Genomic DNA, 17,803 nt, shown 5'->3' with positions numbered 1-17,803 from the left:
TTAGTAATGGCGGCAATCAGTGATTTTTATCAGGACGGCGACATTGCAGGGAACAGATCAGACCCCTAACTGACATTTTTGAAATTTTTTGGGGACCAGCGACATTAATACAGTAATCAGTGCTAAATAATATGCACTGTTACTTTATAAATGACACTGGCAGGGAAGGGGTTAACACTGGGGGTGATCAAGGGGTTAAATGTGTTCCCTATTGAGCGTACTAACTGTGTGGGGGGATGGATTAGCTTAGCTTAGAAGCTGAAGAAGAAAGCTTAGCTGAATCACACGATCTTTCCCTGCCTTTCTGACAGAAGAGCCGCTTGCTTTGTTTACATAGGCAGGCAACTCTCCTATCATTCTAGCCAATGATCGCGGGAGGCTGGCTGCGATCGAGCCTGCTCCTTCCATGGTCTGCCTCCCGCAGTGTCTAATCACAGCGGGAGCGCGGCGCTGAAGCCATGTGCACATATTTACGTAGATCTACGTGATTATGCGCAGCTGAGCTGCCCTGCCGCAGTAAATCTGCGTGGGGCGGTCAGCAAGTGGTTAACCACTTGCCAACCAGCCGCTGTAGATGTACTGTGGCAGGTCGACTCTCCCAGGCAAAACCCTGTACATGTACGGCACTCACCTGGGAGGCGATAAGGGGGCGAGCACGCGCCGCCGCTGGCTCGCTCCCGCCCCTGCTCGTCAGTGGGGAAGCCAGCTCCGATGGCCGCCTGACACCGGGGATCTCCCTCTGCTGACAGAGAAGGATGGACGGCTGATGTAAACACAGCCGTCCGTACTTCTCCCTGAGATGATCACAGATGTCATGTGATCCTGCTATATAGGATCACATGTCTTTGTGATGACTTCACAAGCCACGCCCCCCCACAGTTAGAATCACGCCCCTAGGGTCACATTTAACCCATTGATCACCAATACTGTTAACCCCTTCCCTGCCAGTGTCATTATTACAGTAACAGTGCATATTTTTAGCACTGGTTACTGTAGTAATGTCACTGGTACCCCCAAAAGTGTCAAAAATGTCAGTTAGGGGTCCGATCTGTCCGCCGCAATGTTGCAGTCCCGCAAAAAATCACAGATCGCCGCCATTACTAGTAAAAAACAATAAAATTACATAAATCTTTCCCTTAGTTAGTTAAAGCAATAACTTTTGCGCAAACCAATCAAAATATGCTTATTGCGATTTAATTTTACCAAAAATATGTAGCAGTAAACAAATTGGCCTAAAATGTTAAAAAATTTTGATTTTTACATTTTTTTTGAGAATTTCATATAAAAGAATGTAAAAACATTGTTTTTTTTTTTTTTCAAAATTTTTGCTATTTTTTTGTTTATAGCGCAAAAATGAAAAATCGCAGAGGTGATCAAATACCACCAAAAGAAAGCTCTGTTTGTGGGGAAAAAAGGACATCAATTTTGTTTGGGTACAGTGTCGCATGCCCGCGCAATTGTTCATTAAATTCACGCAGTGCCGAATCTCAAAATAGGGCCTGGTCATTAAGCAGCAAAATCTTCCGGTCTTAAAGTGGTTAAGTGACCAATCATTCACCCTAACCGAAGTGCTAATTTACCCCTTTAGATCTGCATCTATTTTGTTTCTTTAAAAACAGCACAGAAAACTTGAGAACCTTGTATCACCACCTTTCCCCATCCAGATTTTGAAATGAATAAATCATTTTTCAAGATTGCTTTAGCATGCTGGGCCTGGCAACACCTTACACATCCATTAGCCAATTGTCAAAAGGATTTTCTTCTCACTTAGTTTGCCATTGAGGTCTTGGGTGGTCCATTGGAAGATCTATCCATGTTCTGAGTCTGGCACCCTGTGCACATCCCTAACATGGAGGCCTGTGCTCCAACCTGAGGACTTTCCCCTCTAATTAGAAAGATGGAGAAAGGAAAATACCAGCTGGCAATCCTAAAAACATGGAAGCTTTGTCAGTCTCCAGTGGAGCATAACTCAAATGTAAATAATGCTGTAATTAATATATTTTTCAAGTAGTGAAAACAATAGAAGTCAATACATTTTGGGAGTCATGAACACTCCCCTCATCAGGGATTGCCTTTCTTTATAAAAAGGTGTGATACAGTAAATAGCTAACCCATTAAATGAGAGAATCAACCTCCTCATGGCTAAACACATATATTTGAAATGCTTTGGAGCACCAGTCCTCTCTAAAAGTTTACCAACACCAATATTACAGTCAAAGTCACCTAGCTGTCACTGCTATGTGACTTTACTCTTACTCTCCTTCAGTGGCTGCATTCATGTTAATGGTCAGTGACTCAAAATATTAAAGCCAGATGATCATAATGAATATCAGACAACTAGATTTTTCAACTGCAAATCAGTAAGGCAGTCTGTTTATTTCTCCTTTTAAATGTAGTTCAAATATGCTGGACTTCAGAACACCTACCCTCTTCTTATCTCCATAACATTAGGAGGAGGTGTTCTGTAGTCCATCAGGAGAGAGCTCCAGGCAGGTCTGAAAACACTGGTTGGGATATCAGTGCAGTATTTTCAACTCACTACAGGAAGCTAGGAGCTCAATAGATTTCTGGCAACAGGTATTCTTCTGTATTTTAGAAGAAACAAAATGTGAATGCACTAAATATTTTGTTATATTTTCACGTGGCATACACTTGAACTACAGTGGGTATAAAAAGTCTACACACCCCTGTTAAAATGTCAAGTTTCTGTTATGTAAAAAAATGAGACAAAGATAAATCATTCCAGAACTTTTTCCACCTTTAGGCCCCTTTCACACTGTCCGCTCCGTCGGCGGACTCCGTTTTTCTCAGCGGCGGATTGATCCGCCAATCCCAGCTGAGCAGGCAGATGACAGCTCTGTCTCTGTTCTGTGTGCAGAGACAGAGCTATCAGATCCCTGCTGTCCTCTATGGGGGAATCGGATGATAACGGACCACCATAGAGATGCATGGGGTATTCGTTCAGATCCACCTGAAAAACTGACAGGCGGATCTGAACGGTCCGCATGTGTGAAAGGGGCCTTAATGTGACCTATAAACTGTACAACTCAATTGAAAAACAAACTGAAATCTTTTAGGGGGGGGGGGGGGAGTAAAAATAAACAACTAAAATAATGTGGTTTCATTAGTGTGCACACCCTTTTATAACTGAGGATGTAGCTGTGCTCAGAATTAAGCAATCACATTCAAACTCATGTTAAATAGGAGACACTAAACACCTACCATCATTTAAAGTACCTCTGATTAACCCCAAATAAAGTTCAGCTGTTCTAGTAGGTCTTTCCTGACATTTTCTTAGTCACATCCTACACCTAAAACTATGGTCTGCAAAGAGCTTCCAAAGCATCAGCTGGATCTCATTGTTAAAAGGTATCAGTCAGGAGAAGAGCCCAAAAGGCATTAGATATACTATGGAACACTGTAAAGACAGTCATAATCAAGTGGAGAAAATATGGCACAACAGTGACATTACCAAGAACTGGACGTCCCTCCAAAATTGATGACGAGAAGAAAACTGACCAGGGAAGCTGCCAAGAAGCCTGCGGCAACATTAAAGGAGCCACAGGAATATCTGTCAAGAACTGGTTGTGTGGTACATGTGACAACAATCTTACGTATTCTTCATATGTCAGGACTGTGGGGTAGAGTGGCAAGATGGAAGCCTTTTCTTACGAAGAAAAACATCCAAGCCCGGCTAAACTTTGTAAAAACACATCTGAAGTCTCCCAAAAGCATGTGGGAAAATGTGTTATGGTCTGATGAAACCAAGGTTGAACTTTTTGGCCATAATTCCAAAAGATATGTCTTGCACAAAAACAACACTGCACATCCCCAAAAGAACACCATACCCACAGTGAAGCATGGTGGTGGCAGCATCGGTCTTTGGGGCTGTTTTTCTTCAGCTGGAACAGGGGCCTTAGTCAAGGTAGTGGGAGCTATGAACAGTTCCAAATACCAGTCAATATTGGCACAAAACCTTCAGGCTTCTGCTAGAAAGCTGAACATGAAGAGGAACTTCATCTTTCAGGTGATCTCAAGAGGGCTGTGCACAAGAGATGCCCTCACAATCTGACAGATTTGGAGTGTTTTTGCAAAGAAGAGTGGGCAAATATTGCCAAGTCAAGATGTGCCATGCGGATAGACTCATACCCAAAAAGACAAAGTGTTGTAATAAGATCAAAAGGTACTTCAACAAAGTATTAGTTTAAGGGTGTGCACACTCATGCTGCCATATTATTTTATTTTTTTATTTTTACTTACCGCCACCCAAGAGATTTCAGTTTGTTGTTCAACTGAGTTGTACAGTTTATAGGTCACATTAACCACTTAAGCCCCGGGGGATTTGGCTGCTCAAATACCAGGCCCTATTTTGCGATTCGGCACTGCGTGACTGTAACGGACAATTGCGCGGTCAGGCAATGCTGTACCCAAATTAAATTGACGTCCTTTTTTTCCCACAAACAGAGCTTTCTTTTGGTGGTATTTGATCACTAGTGCGATTTTTACTTTTTGCCTCTATAAACCAAAAAAGAGTGACAATTTTGAAAAAATACCAATATTTTTCACATATTTTTTATGAAATTCCCCCCAAAAAAAATGTATAAAAAAATGTTTTAACATTTTAGGCCAATTTGTTTTCTGCTACATATTTTTGGTAAAAAAAATCGCAATAAGCGTATTTTGATTGGTTTGCGCAAAAGTTATTGCGTTTACTAACTAAAGCCCCATACACACACGCAGATCGTCGTCATACAAATGTTCGTCTTTTCTCCCCGGGATGTCGGTGTCTGTTGAAAAGTGCAAAGACAGCACAAGGACAGCACAAGAATTTTGTCCGCAGACTTCAGCTGACTGCAGAAGTGATGTCATGTAATGGTTAACTTTCCCTGTGTTTTTTATTTTCTGAGCATGCCCAGTCTTGCAAATCTGCAGTCTGTCGGCTGATTTCTGTACTGACAGGCGAACAATCGTCCGTTCTGGTGTCTGCAGACAAAAATTTTCATGTTTGCAAGAAAGACTCTTGTCCGCGGATTGTGTGCAGACATCTGTCGGAGGCACCATACTAAAGGCCCGTACACACGTACCGATCGTCGGCATACAAACGTCGGTGGACGAAGGATCTGCCGATTGTACGCGTGTTAGTATGGTGCCTCCGACAGATGTCTGCGCACAATCCGCGGACAAAAGTCTTTCGTGCAAACATGAAAATATTTGTATGCCGACACCAGAACGGACGATTGTTCGCCTGTCAGTACAGAATTCGGCCGACAGACCGCAGATTTGCAAGACTGGGCATGCTCAGAAAATAGAAAACACAGGGAAAGTTAACCATTACATGACATCACTTCTGCAGTCGGCGGACAAAATTCTTGTGCTGTCCTTGTGCTGTCTTTGCACTTTTCAGCAGACACCGACATCCCGGGGAGAAAAGAGGAACATTTGTAAGCCGACCATCGGTACGTTTGTACGGGGCTTTACACGCGTACAATCGGCAGATCTTTCGTCCGCCGACGTTTGTATGACGACGATCTGCGTGTGTGTACGGGGCTTGACTGACATTTTTGACACTTTTGGGGGTACCAGTGACATTACTACAGTAATCAGTGCTATAAATATTCACTGTTACTGTAAAAATTACACTGGCGGGGAAGGGGTTAACTTTATTGGTGATCAAGGGGTTAAATGTGTCCCTAGGGGCGTGATTCTAACTGTCAAGGGGCGTGGCTTTGTTAGATCATAACAGAGACATATGATCCTACATAGCAGGATCGCACAACCTCTGTCATGATCTAAGGGAGAATGACAGACGGCTGTGTCTACATCAGCCATCTGCCTTTCTCCGTCTCCTGAGCGAGATCGCGAGTGGCCGGCGGACATCGAAGCCGCCGGTCAGACGTGCAGGGATGTTAGTGAACGAGCGGGGGCGGGAGCGCGCCGCCGCCGGCGCGTGCTCGCCCCCTACAGGCTCGTGGGTGAGTGATGTACCGGTGCGTCACTTTGCCCAGGAGGGGCTGACCGCCGCAGTATATAGTCGTGCAGCGGTCGGCAAGTGGTTAACCACTTTAACACAGGGCACTTCCCTCCCTTCCTGCCCAGGCCAATTTTCCCCTTTTAGCGCTGTTGCATTTTGAATGACACTTGCGCGGTCATGCAACACTGTACCTACACCAAATTTATGTAATTTTCCCCCCACAAATAGAGCTTTCTTTTGGTGGTATTTGATCACCTGTGCAATTTTTACTTTTTGCTAAACAAATAAAAAAAGACCGAAAAGTTTGAAAAAAAAAAAAAGTTTTTTTGTTTATGTTATACAATTTTGTAAATAAATAAGTTTTTTCCTGCACTGATGAGCACTGATGAGACTGCACTGACAGGCACTGATGAGGAGGCACTGATGGGGTGGCACTGAAAGGCGGCACCGATATGCGGCACTGATAGGCACTGATATGTGGCACTGATAGGTAGCACAGATATGCAGCATCGGCGGGCACTGATAGGCGGCACTGATAGGCGGCATTGATGGACACTGATAGGTGGCACTGACGGGCACTGATAGGTGGCACTGACGGGCACTAATGGACACTGATAGGCGGCACTGGTGGGCACTGATGGGCACTGATGGGCGGCACTGATCGGCACTGACGGGCACTAATGGGCACTGATAGGCGGCACTGGTGGGCAATAATGGGCACTGGTGGGCGACACTAAAGGATGGCAATGATGGGCACTTGTGGGCAGCACTGATAGGGAGGACACTGGTGGGCATCACTGATGGGGAGGGCAATGGGGGGCTCCCTGAGCCCTGATTGCCATCCCTGGTGGCCATAGTGGGCATCCCTGGGGTCATAGTGGGCATCCCTGGGGTCATAGTGGGCATCCCTGGTGGATCTAGTGGCATCCCCCGCCCGAGGGTCTGCACTGGTAATCAATTATCTGATTACCAGTGCCGACCCCCCCCCCCTGTCAGGGGAGCCGCCGATCGGTGCTCCTTTACTCGTGCCTGTCAGGCACGAACTAAGGAAAGCCGATCAACGGCTGTTCCTGTTTACGATGTGACCAGCCGTGATTGGACACGGCTGATCACATGGTAAAGAGCTACGTCAGTAGTCTCTTTACCGAGATCGGAGGTGCAGGGTGTCAGACTGACACCTCGCATCACCGATCGCCGCTCTGCGGGAAGTGGTTAAAGGTGGAAAAAGTTCTGGAATTATTTATCTTTGTCTCATTTTTTTTTTATCACAGAAACATGACATTTTAACAGGGGTATGTAGACTTTTTATATCGACTGTATATATGAAATTGGGCAAAACAGTTGATTTTTTGCTACATTTAAAGGAGTCTTGCATTATGTTCAGCATGCAGAAGTGCCTCTTCATCCAAATGGGAGTTAAATGTATGGTTACATTCATCTGTCCCTGTCCCTTGACCATGCCAGCATCTTCTTCTGGGTGCCGGTCTTTGACCAGCGTCGAAGTCAGTCATCAGTCAATGAAGGGAACTGTGTTGGCATTGTAAGCTAAACTGTGAGCGGACAGGTGAGTGTATTTTATTGCAGAATAGACTCTTGCAATAAAGAGCCTACCTGCTCGCAATTTGTGTCAGAAGAACTTTAATTCGGCTTTAAGTTAGCAGTCTGATGGACTGGCTTTTCTTGTCTCTTGTCGTGTAACATCTAACACAACATGCAGTAAATACACACTCACCACTGGAGTCCGAAGTAACCATTGGTAGACTAATCATTTAAGGCTGAGGGGTGCATTATTTAGCAGAGAAACAGCCCCTAAGCATAATGTTTCCACCTCCGCTGTTGACTGTAGGGATGGTGTTCTTAGGGTCATAGTAAGCATTTTTCTTCCTCCAAACACAGTGAGTTGAATTAATGCCACAGAGTTTAATTTTGGTCTCTAAAATTTGCCAATGAACATCTAAATGATTCAGAGGAGTATGGGGAGAAAGTGCTGTGGTCAGATGAGACCAAAATTGAGGTCTTTGGCATTAACTCGACTCACCGTGTTTGGAGGAAGAAAAATGCTGACTATGACCCTAAAATCACCATCCCTACAGTCAAGCACAAAGGTGGAAACATGATGCTTTGGGGCTGTTTCTCTGCTAAAGATACAGGCCGCTTTTGCCGCATTAAGGGGCCAATGAACGGGGGCCATGTAATGTAAAATCTTGGATGAGAACCTTCTTCCCTCAGCCAGCATACTGAAGATGGGTTGTGGATGGGTCTTTCAGCATGACAATGACTCAAACATACCATCAAGGCAACAAAGGAGTGGTTTAAGAAGCACAAAAGGTCATGGAGTGGCCTAGCCAGTCTCCAGACCTTAATCCTATAGGAAATGTTTGGAGGGAGCTGAAACTTTGAGTTGCTAAGCGACAGCCAAGAAACCTTAAGGATTTAGAGAAGATCTGTAAAGATAATTGGACCAAAATCCCTCCTGAGATGTGTGCAAACCTGGTCACCAACTACAAGAAAGGTCTTACTTCTGTGCTTGCTAACAACGGTTTCTCCACCAAGTACTAAGTCATGTTTTGCTTTTGCATCAAATACTTATTTTACTCACTGAACTGCAACTTAATTTATAACATTTGTCTTATGTGTTTTTTTCTGGATGTTTGGTTGCCATTTTCATTTAAAATACACCTATGATAAAAATTAGAGACCCTTCATTTTTTTGTAAGTGGGAAAACTTACAAAATCTGCAGGGGATCAAAAACTTTTTTTCCCCACTGTAAATCTTTCCTTTGCCCAAGATGGCCACCAAAATCTCAAGAGAACGCTATATCAATTTAGGCTCTCCCAAGATGGTGCGCGGAGTCCATGACAGAGAACACATTGGTCCTATACTGGGCTATCCCCTAGTGCCAATAGAAAACAATGGCTTGCTGCAACATTTCCCGCACTAATAGTCTGACAAAGCAGCAGCACTCCTCAGATTAGCGGCTGCTGTGACTATCACCTGCCTACACATAAAGATAGGAAGTGGCTAAAAAGTTAGAAGATCAGCAGCACCATGATGCAAAAAAGGTGAAAACAATATTTTATGATACACAGTGCTCTAGCAATCTAAAAGTCATCCATTTAGGATTTAAATCTACTTTAAAGTAAACCTGGGCAGAAAAATATGGAGTCTGCCACACTTTCTTTTATCTTTTGAAAATGCTTTTTGACTTTAGTGGCTGAATGCGTGCTCTGTATTTGTAACTCCAATCACTCAAGAGGATCAAAATGATTTGCAGGCAGCTAGCATTTTTAGAATGAAAAATTCAGCTTTCTTATATCTTTGAAACCTTGCAAACTGACATAGATCTGCAGAAACATCCGGAGATTACCACAGTGAATCAGGGGACAGATGGGTTGCTCTGGTGCTAAATCCACCATCTGGATCATTACATATCTCATTTTACTTCTCTTTAGATTGATTGTACACGTTATATTAAAAACTAAATGATTGCTCTTACACCTTCCCAGAAGTATTTCTCCTCCAAGTCAGTAGAGCTCCCCCTGACAGAGCCATGCTTTTCATAAATCAGTGCATTATTCAATATAAAAATAACATTTATGGCGGTCTACCCTGCAGACGATTATAGATTAATTGGTGGATTTTTAATAGAGTCCACAGCAGAGATTTATTTTAGGCTATTCAAACTGTATTATGTAACTTCCGAAACTCACACCTCCATGTCCCCGGGAAACGATCTTTTATAGATCCTGCTTCCTGACTACTGTTTACTGGTGGGTGAGGAGCAAGACAAATATAGTGAAAGGAAAATGCCTTGGAACATGAGCACTCATTTCCTACAATGTGGAAAGCACCCCTTGGCTTGGCCTGATTTAATTGTCATCCTTTGGACGGAAATTGGCTTATGATTCATTGTTTTCATACACAAGGCTTTACGAAATTGTTACACCAATCAACTGTAATCCCTCTATTTATATTTCTCACTATTTTTCTTTTGGTGCCTACTAAGGTTCTTTTTTTTTCCTATAATCCAAACACATTTTTTTGACTAATTGAATATGGTTTTAGTTTCAAGTCATAAGCAGATCCTGACGCAGTTAAATATAATGTTTAAGGCATATGGAGAGGACATATTTGTCTAAAGCAGGAGATTACCATATTTTATACCTTTATTGAACAAATGACAGAATGAAGTGTTGATTCAATAGCTGTACAAGTGGTTATAAACAAAATGGTGAACTGATTCTGAATTTAACACCTTCATATTAAAGTGAACCCCCCATCCCCACTACCACCATCACAACCACCACCACTCTTCTCACTCACTCCTCTCACATTTTAGGAGATCCCACAGTTCTGCCCCCATGGTACCACAAAGGTCTGCGCCATAGTTTTGCTTTCATTGACGGCTGGATCCTTCTTCCTGACTCTCAGGCAAGTCCACCCATGATGTTTACGTGGGATTATTTAAAAATTGCCTTCACTGCCATAACATTTCCAAAATATGACCCTTCTTAACATCATCAAGCTACTAATGCATTCACATGTTATCTATTGCATCGACTACTGCATCCCTATCCTCCTTGATCTGCTTCTACACAGGTTATCCTCAGGGCTAGATTAACATAGGGGCTAGTGGAGCTGAAGCTCCAGGCCCCAACCTTAAAGTAGATGTAAACCCTCACATATACCAAGTTAAGTGAACAGCCTCAGATGATACGCAGAGATGAGACAAATCTCCCTACATACGTTTTATTTGTTCATTTGCTGTATTCAGCTTACTACACTGTTTAGAAAGTAAACATTGTGTTAGAATTGTTTTCTTCCTGCTCCAGCACTGGGCGTGGAGTCTTGGCATACACTGTGTGATAGCTGATTGGAGGAAAGGCAACCCCCCTCCACATAGGCAGAGGAAGGAAGAAACATGCAGAGCTGTGCTGTGAATAGACCAGCTGTCTGCTAATCTATCTCTATGCACCCACCTGACACAAATTTCCAGCTGCTTTTGTCACCTGTGTCTTAGAACTTGTCAGAAGTTATCATGCTGATAACAGAGGAACGGAGCAGCAGAAAGACATGGGACTTAGGGCTTTGGAGAAAGAAAAGCAAACACTATAGATATGTGTGCCTAGGTCACATTTATTGAATAGGGTTTACATCCACTTTAAGATCGGCTCAGCCCAGTGAGTAATTAATGATTCTGAGCCCTGCTGAGTGTGTGTACACATGATTGATATGTAAAGCGCTGGTGGCAGGCGGAATTGATATGTAAATCACGGGCGACAGACGGCATTGATATGGAAATGGTGGAAGCATTCATAGGTATATCAAACTCCCCTTAGCCCTAGTCCACCATCACCTCTGCAGAATGCTGCCAACATTGGGAATGTAAACATGCCCTGCCTGCCACTGTCACCGAGCCTGCTATCAGCCTATACTGCAATGGTAAGCAGATGGTTTGGGGGGTCCAGAGGTATCAGAGAAGGGATTACAGTTTGGAGTGCAAACGTGAGCAAAGAGGAGGTGTGCAGGGGGACTGAGGTGCAAAGATAAGCAGAGGTATGTGGAGTACACTCCTCTCCTGCACATATTACCCACCGCCATACACTCCCCACTCCTCTCCTAAACATATTACCCATTGTCATACACTCCTCACTCCTCTCCTGCAGATATTACCCGTTGTCTTACACTCCATACTCCTCTTCTGCACATACTACCCATCGCCATTAACTCCGCACTTCTCTCCTGCACATACTACCCACCACTATACACTCTGCACTGCTTTCCTACACATACTAACCACCATCATATACTATGTATTCCTCTTCTGTACATACTCCACTCCCGTTTATACCGCCCACCATTGCACCCTAATCACTCCTCTTCTATACATACTACCCGCTGTCATACACGTCATGCTCCTTTCCTATCCATGCCATTCCACCCATATAGTACATACTACAATGGCTTGTTAACTGCACAGCTAAAAAAAGGTGTCTCTGGAACTTTTTTGAAATGTTGGCAACTATGTTCTATGTGACTCACAGTATATACACTATATTTAACATTACACACTCCTACACAATATTCACAATATTCTACATTACACATTCCTGCACTATATACACTATATTGTAAAATTTCACAATCCTTCACTATACAGCATCTCACAAAAGTGAGTACACCCCTCACATTTTTGTAAATATTTTATTATATCTTTTCATGTGACAACACTCAAGAAATGACACTTTGCTACAATGTAAAGTAGAAAGTGTACAGCTTGTATAACAGTGTAAATTTGCTGTCCCCTCAAAATAACACAGCCATTAACGTCTAAACCGCTAGCAACAAATGTGAGTGCATCCCTAAGTCACAATGTCGAAATTGGGCACAAAGTGTCAATATATTGTGTGGCCACCATTATTTTCCAGCAATGCCTTAAGCCTCTTGGGCATGGAGTTTACCAGAGCTTCACAGGTTGCCACTGGAGTCCTCTTCCACTCCTCCATGACGAAATCACAGAGCTGGTGGATGTTAGATACCTTGCATTCCTCCAACTTCCATTTGAGGATGCCTCACAGATGCTCAATAGAGTTTAGGTCTGGTCACCTTGGAGGTGTGTTTGGGGTCGTTATGATGTTGAAATACTGCCCTGCGGCTCAGTCTCCAAATGGAGGGGATCATGCTCTGCTTCAGTATGTCTCAGTACATGTTGGCATTCATGGTTCCCTCAATGAACTGTAGCTCATGCAGCCCCAGACCATGACACTCTCACCAACATGCTTGACTGTAGGCAAGACACACTTGTCTTTGTACACCTCACTTGGTTGCCACCACACACACTTGACATCATTGGAACCAAATACATTTATCTTGATCTTATCAGACCACAGGACATGGTTCCAGTAATACATGTCCTAAGTCTGCTTGTCTTCAGCAAACTGTTTGCGGGCTTTCTTGTGCATCATCTTTAGAAGAGGCTTTCTTCTGGGACGACAGCCATGCAGACCAATTTGATGCAGTGTGCGGCGTATGGTCGGAGCACTGACAGGCTGACCCCCCAACCCTTCAACCCCTGCTGCAATGCTGGCAGCACTCATACTTCAATTTCCCAAAGACAACCTCTGGATATGACGCTGAGCACGTGCACTCAACTTCTTTGGTCGACCATGGCGAGGCCTGTTCTAGGTGGAACATGTCCTGTTAGACCACTGTATGGTCTTGGCCACCATGCTTCAGCTCAGTTTCAGGGTCTTGGCAATCTTCTTATAGACTAGGCCATCTTTATGTAGAGCAACAATTCTTTTTTCAGATCCTCAGAGAGTTCTTTGCCATAAGGTGCCATGTTGAACTTCCAGTGACCAGTATGAGAGAGTGAGAGCGATAACACCAAATTTAACACACCTGCTCCCCATTCACACCTGAGACCTTGTAACACTAATGAGTCACATGACACCGGGGATAAAAAATGGCTATTTAGGCCCAATTCTGACATTTTGACTTAGTGTACTCACTTTTGTGAGATACTGTATGTATACTATATTGTATATTACATACTTCTCATAAAAGTATTAATTATCTCAAAAGTTGCTGGTTGCAGTGTTTCATTTTTAAATTAATGATTATGCTGAGGTTTGTATATGTCTCTGGCACTCTGGCTTGCAGGAAAACAAGTGCAAGAAGGCTTTTGTTTTGTTTAACCATGCCCCTTTAAGCTCCTACCACTCTTACCCTTATTGTGGACCCACCCACAGTTCGCTGTGCGCGCGGCACAATGCTAATTTACTTAAGCTATCCACAGGCACGCTGTCTCTCCCCTGCTGTTTTTTACCTCCTCTCTCTCACACCCTCTCCTCTTCAACCAACCCCCCCCCCCCTCCTTTCGTACCCTCTGTCTATTTAGTTGAATTTGTTTTAACAAAACATTTTTGTGTTTTCATTTTTTTCCCAAAAAAGGTCCATCAAAATCCTCAGCCCAAGGCTCATGATGCTCCCAATTTGGCCCTTGTTATCCTCTACTCGCTCATAAATGCTTGCTGCCGGACTCATCCTTCTTAGCAAATTTTCAGTGTCTGCCACCCTTCTCTGCCAATCCCTCCATTGGCTTCTGCTTACCTAACAAAATTCAAATTACTAAGAACAACATACAAAGCCAACTCTAACGAATCTCAACTTAAAATATCACCCAAACTGACCTCTTCATTCCTCTCAGGACCTCCAGCCCTCTAGGTCTCATGTAAACTCCTCCTATGATCACCTCTAAGACTTTTCCAGAGCCTCTCTTCCTCTGGAATTCCCTATCCAATTCCATCTGGTGATATCCTGTCAGCTTTCAAGCAATCGTTGAAAGCTAATCTCTTCAGGGAAGCCTATCCCCATCCACCTAACAACTGAAATGTAACATTCCTAAAACACTTTGACCCCCCCCCCCCCAACACTTGTTACATATTTTTATCACTTGCCCCTCCCTTTCAGATTGTAATATCTCAAGAGCAGCCCTCCTAACCCCCTTGTCTTGAATTGTATTGTATTTGTGCTGTCTTCCTTTATTTTGTACAGTGCTACACAGACTGTGTGCACTATAAATTCTGTATAATAAAAATAATATTGCTATGCCATTTCTTTACCTCATCTGAAGCTCTGATAGTTGTAAACAACAAGACAGCGCTTTGTCATTCAAAAGTCCCACCTGCAAAAATGAGATATCCAAATGTCATGTGTATAGAGACATAAACTAATCTATAATCAAATTACCAACATCTCTTAAAATTTCATTAAAGTATTCATAGAAAGATATTTGCCTTTTGCAGACATAAGATTTGGATATGTCATGTATGTAGAAAAAAAAGTGTTTGAATAAGCAACTTGTGATCCCCTGAGATCTCGCATTTTAACTCTAAAAAATGTCTGGGAGATACTGGTGATGTAGCCTTCCCAGAAGGCAGCTGAGAGGCACAACATCACCAGGGCCTGTGAAGAGATGGAAATGCCTTTAAAGTAACTTGTGCTGCTAAATGGAAAATTGTGATGCTTATTGGGATTTTCAGGAGCGTTTAGTACAATAGTCTTATGTTTTTATTTTTGGGTAAAAAGTACACTGTGCCAATTTGAACATGCACAGGTAGCCTCTTCTTACTCCCCTTAGCCAGCCCGTTGTCAATTAGAGATAAGTGTGTTTTAATTTTCATAAAATTTTGGTAAAATTTGCAAGATTTCCCAATTTTGTTAAAATGCATTGGCGTTAATGAAGAAGCCAAGTTAAGGTGTTTTTTGGTGGTTAATGATGCAGTGGGCTTTAAATGGCTGCTGAGAGTTACAGAAGCTCCTTTTAACTACCCTGGACCTTTTTGTGCCAGAAAACTCCCCTTTAGTAGCCTCAGTACTTTGTTTTTTTCATAGGGACTGAAAAAACTGCCCCCCTTAAAACTAAATATCATTAGGTAGAAGTTCACAAAAAATGAATAACTACACAGAAAAAAGGGGAAAATAAATCTAAATACACCAACTAAAAAACAACCCCCCCCCCCCCAAAAAAAAACAAACAAACAAAAAAAAACAAATAAAAATAACACACCCTATTATTTAAAATAGGAATAGATGTTTTTGCCAAGAAAATATTGCCTAAGCAGTTCAGTGAGCAAAATTGAGAGTTTCTGCTTTAGTAAAACCTGTTGTTTGCAGCAAAATCAATGCTAGAATTGCTGAGAGAGTTAGACTAAAAGGAAAGCTTAGGGTATCAGGGAAAAATAATGTTAGGGTTACATTAATCAAGAAAAAACAGAACATACTGTTCCAAAATAGGCAGACTTTCAAAGCACAATATGAGGCAGAGATAATATAAAATCATACAGTTTATTACAATCATTAAAAAATTACCCTAATATAAACGTTACCCCAGCAAAAATATCCAACACTGGAATAAAAATAGGGCTCCCTTAGCATTAATATATATTTAATATTACAGTTCTTAATACTGGTGCTCATATATTACTACAAATCCAGACTGTCAATGTCTGGATTTTGAGTAATATGCAGAGATGTATAGTAACTAAGTAGAACTACTTCACTACTGTACTTAAGTACCGAAAGGCGGTATCTGTGCTTTCCTAGAGTAGAATTTTTTTCTCCTACTTCCACTTTTACTTCACTACATTTTTTCAATGATTTCAATACTTCTACTCCGATATTATTTTTTTGTGCTGCATAGTTACTCGTTACAATTATAAAAATTACCACTGCCAGAACAGTAGATGGCAGGTTTCATGAAGCTCAAAACATGTGTATTATCAGCGCATACGAAAATAAATGCTACAGTATGTATAAATAAAAGCTGCATTTGAAAAAATAAAAAAACAATATGATGTTCAAACTTTTGACTTCTTTCTTTAATAACTACATAACACAGTACTTGTACTTTTACTTTCAGTACTTGAGTAGCAATTTTTTTTTCAAAACTACTGGTACTTTTACTTTTAGTACTTGAGTAGCAAAAGTTTTAAAAAAACTACTTGCAATACTTAAGTACAAAAAATGTTGAATACTTTAGTACTTCTACTCAAGTCACTTTTTGATCGAGCACTTCCACTTCTACTCAAGTCACTTTTTGATAGAGCACTTGTACTTTTACTCAAGTATGGGTTTCGAATACTTTATACAACTCTGGTAATATGTCAATATATAACCCAACTTTTGGGTTATATATTGCAATATTGAAGAAAAGAATTATATTATGGGCCACTTGCACATACAGGTCTTGGGGGCAGACATAGGAGCCAAGAGGAGGCCAACAAACCTTGGGTAGCTCATGTAACAGATAGAGAATTATTGGCACCTGCATGACCACTTCAGAACCTTACATGGTGAAGAATATATCCCATGATCTCACTCTTTAGGCTGAAATAATAGTCCCCACACCCCTAGTAGAAAAGGGGGGAACTGGAAAGAATCACTGATATCCCAACTCTGCACCCTCAGAGTATTAGTGTAATGGGCCCTTTGAGGGCTCTATTCATAAATGGATAATTTAGTTAATGCACAGGTGTTGCCAAAAAAATATCCCAGACCATCAAAGTATTCCCTACTTATAGAGCTACAACAATTAAGCTCCCGTACGAACAATGCTGCCGTTGATCATGACCTTAGCATGGTCTCTGAGTTCCCAGCTCCACCCACTATGTTGAAGGCCTGCTTTTACATGTTTAAAATTACTTTTATGATATGGAACTAGTGGCATGATGCTCCAACATGGGTGACAGAGCTGGGAACCTTAGAGATGGTCTCACTTCTAGAATCCCTTAGAGCAGTGATGGCGAACCTATGGCACGCGTGCCACAGCTGGCACGCAGAGCCCTCTCTGTGGGCACGCGAGAGCTGCCGCCACTGCCCGCACTGTGACAAGGGGAGTGAGCGCACGCTGTCTGTTTATTTCCCCTGCTCGCCCCCCTTCTTCTGTCAAGAAGCACGGGACAGAGCGGCGCTTGCAGGGATCACCGCCCACTCTGATTCCTCCTGCCTCCCCATTGGCTGAAGCCAAGGACCAATAACAAGCCAGGACAAGAGCACCATGGGACATGGAGTCCTGGAAGACTATGGCTCCATTTTAATCAATTAAAGAAAAACTACAGCCCCAGCATGCCCTGAGAAAATAAGAGGATGGACAGTCTGGAGCCCGGGAAAAAAAAGGGCTCAGAGAGAAGGGAGAGCAGGGTGAGAAGAGTGTGGAGACAAGAGTGAGAGGAGGCTGAGGTGGTTCAGGAGGGAGAGAGAGCCCAAGCCACAACAGCCCCTGGTGTTGAATCAAACAGAGAGGAGCAAGAGGACAGTGATGAAAGGAC

This window comes from Pelophylax lessonae, assembly GCF_965119305.1.
Source record: "Pelophylax lessonae genome assembly, chromosome: 3".
Lineage (NCBI taxonomy): Eukaryota > Metazoa > Chordata > Amphibia > Anura > Ranidae > Pelophylax > Pelophylax lessonae.
This window is presented reverse-complemented; position numbering follows the sequence as displayed.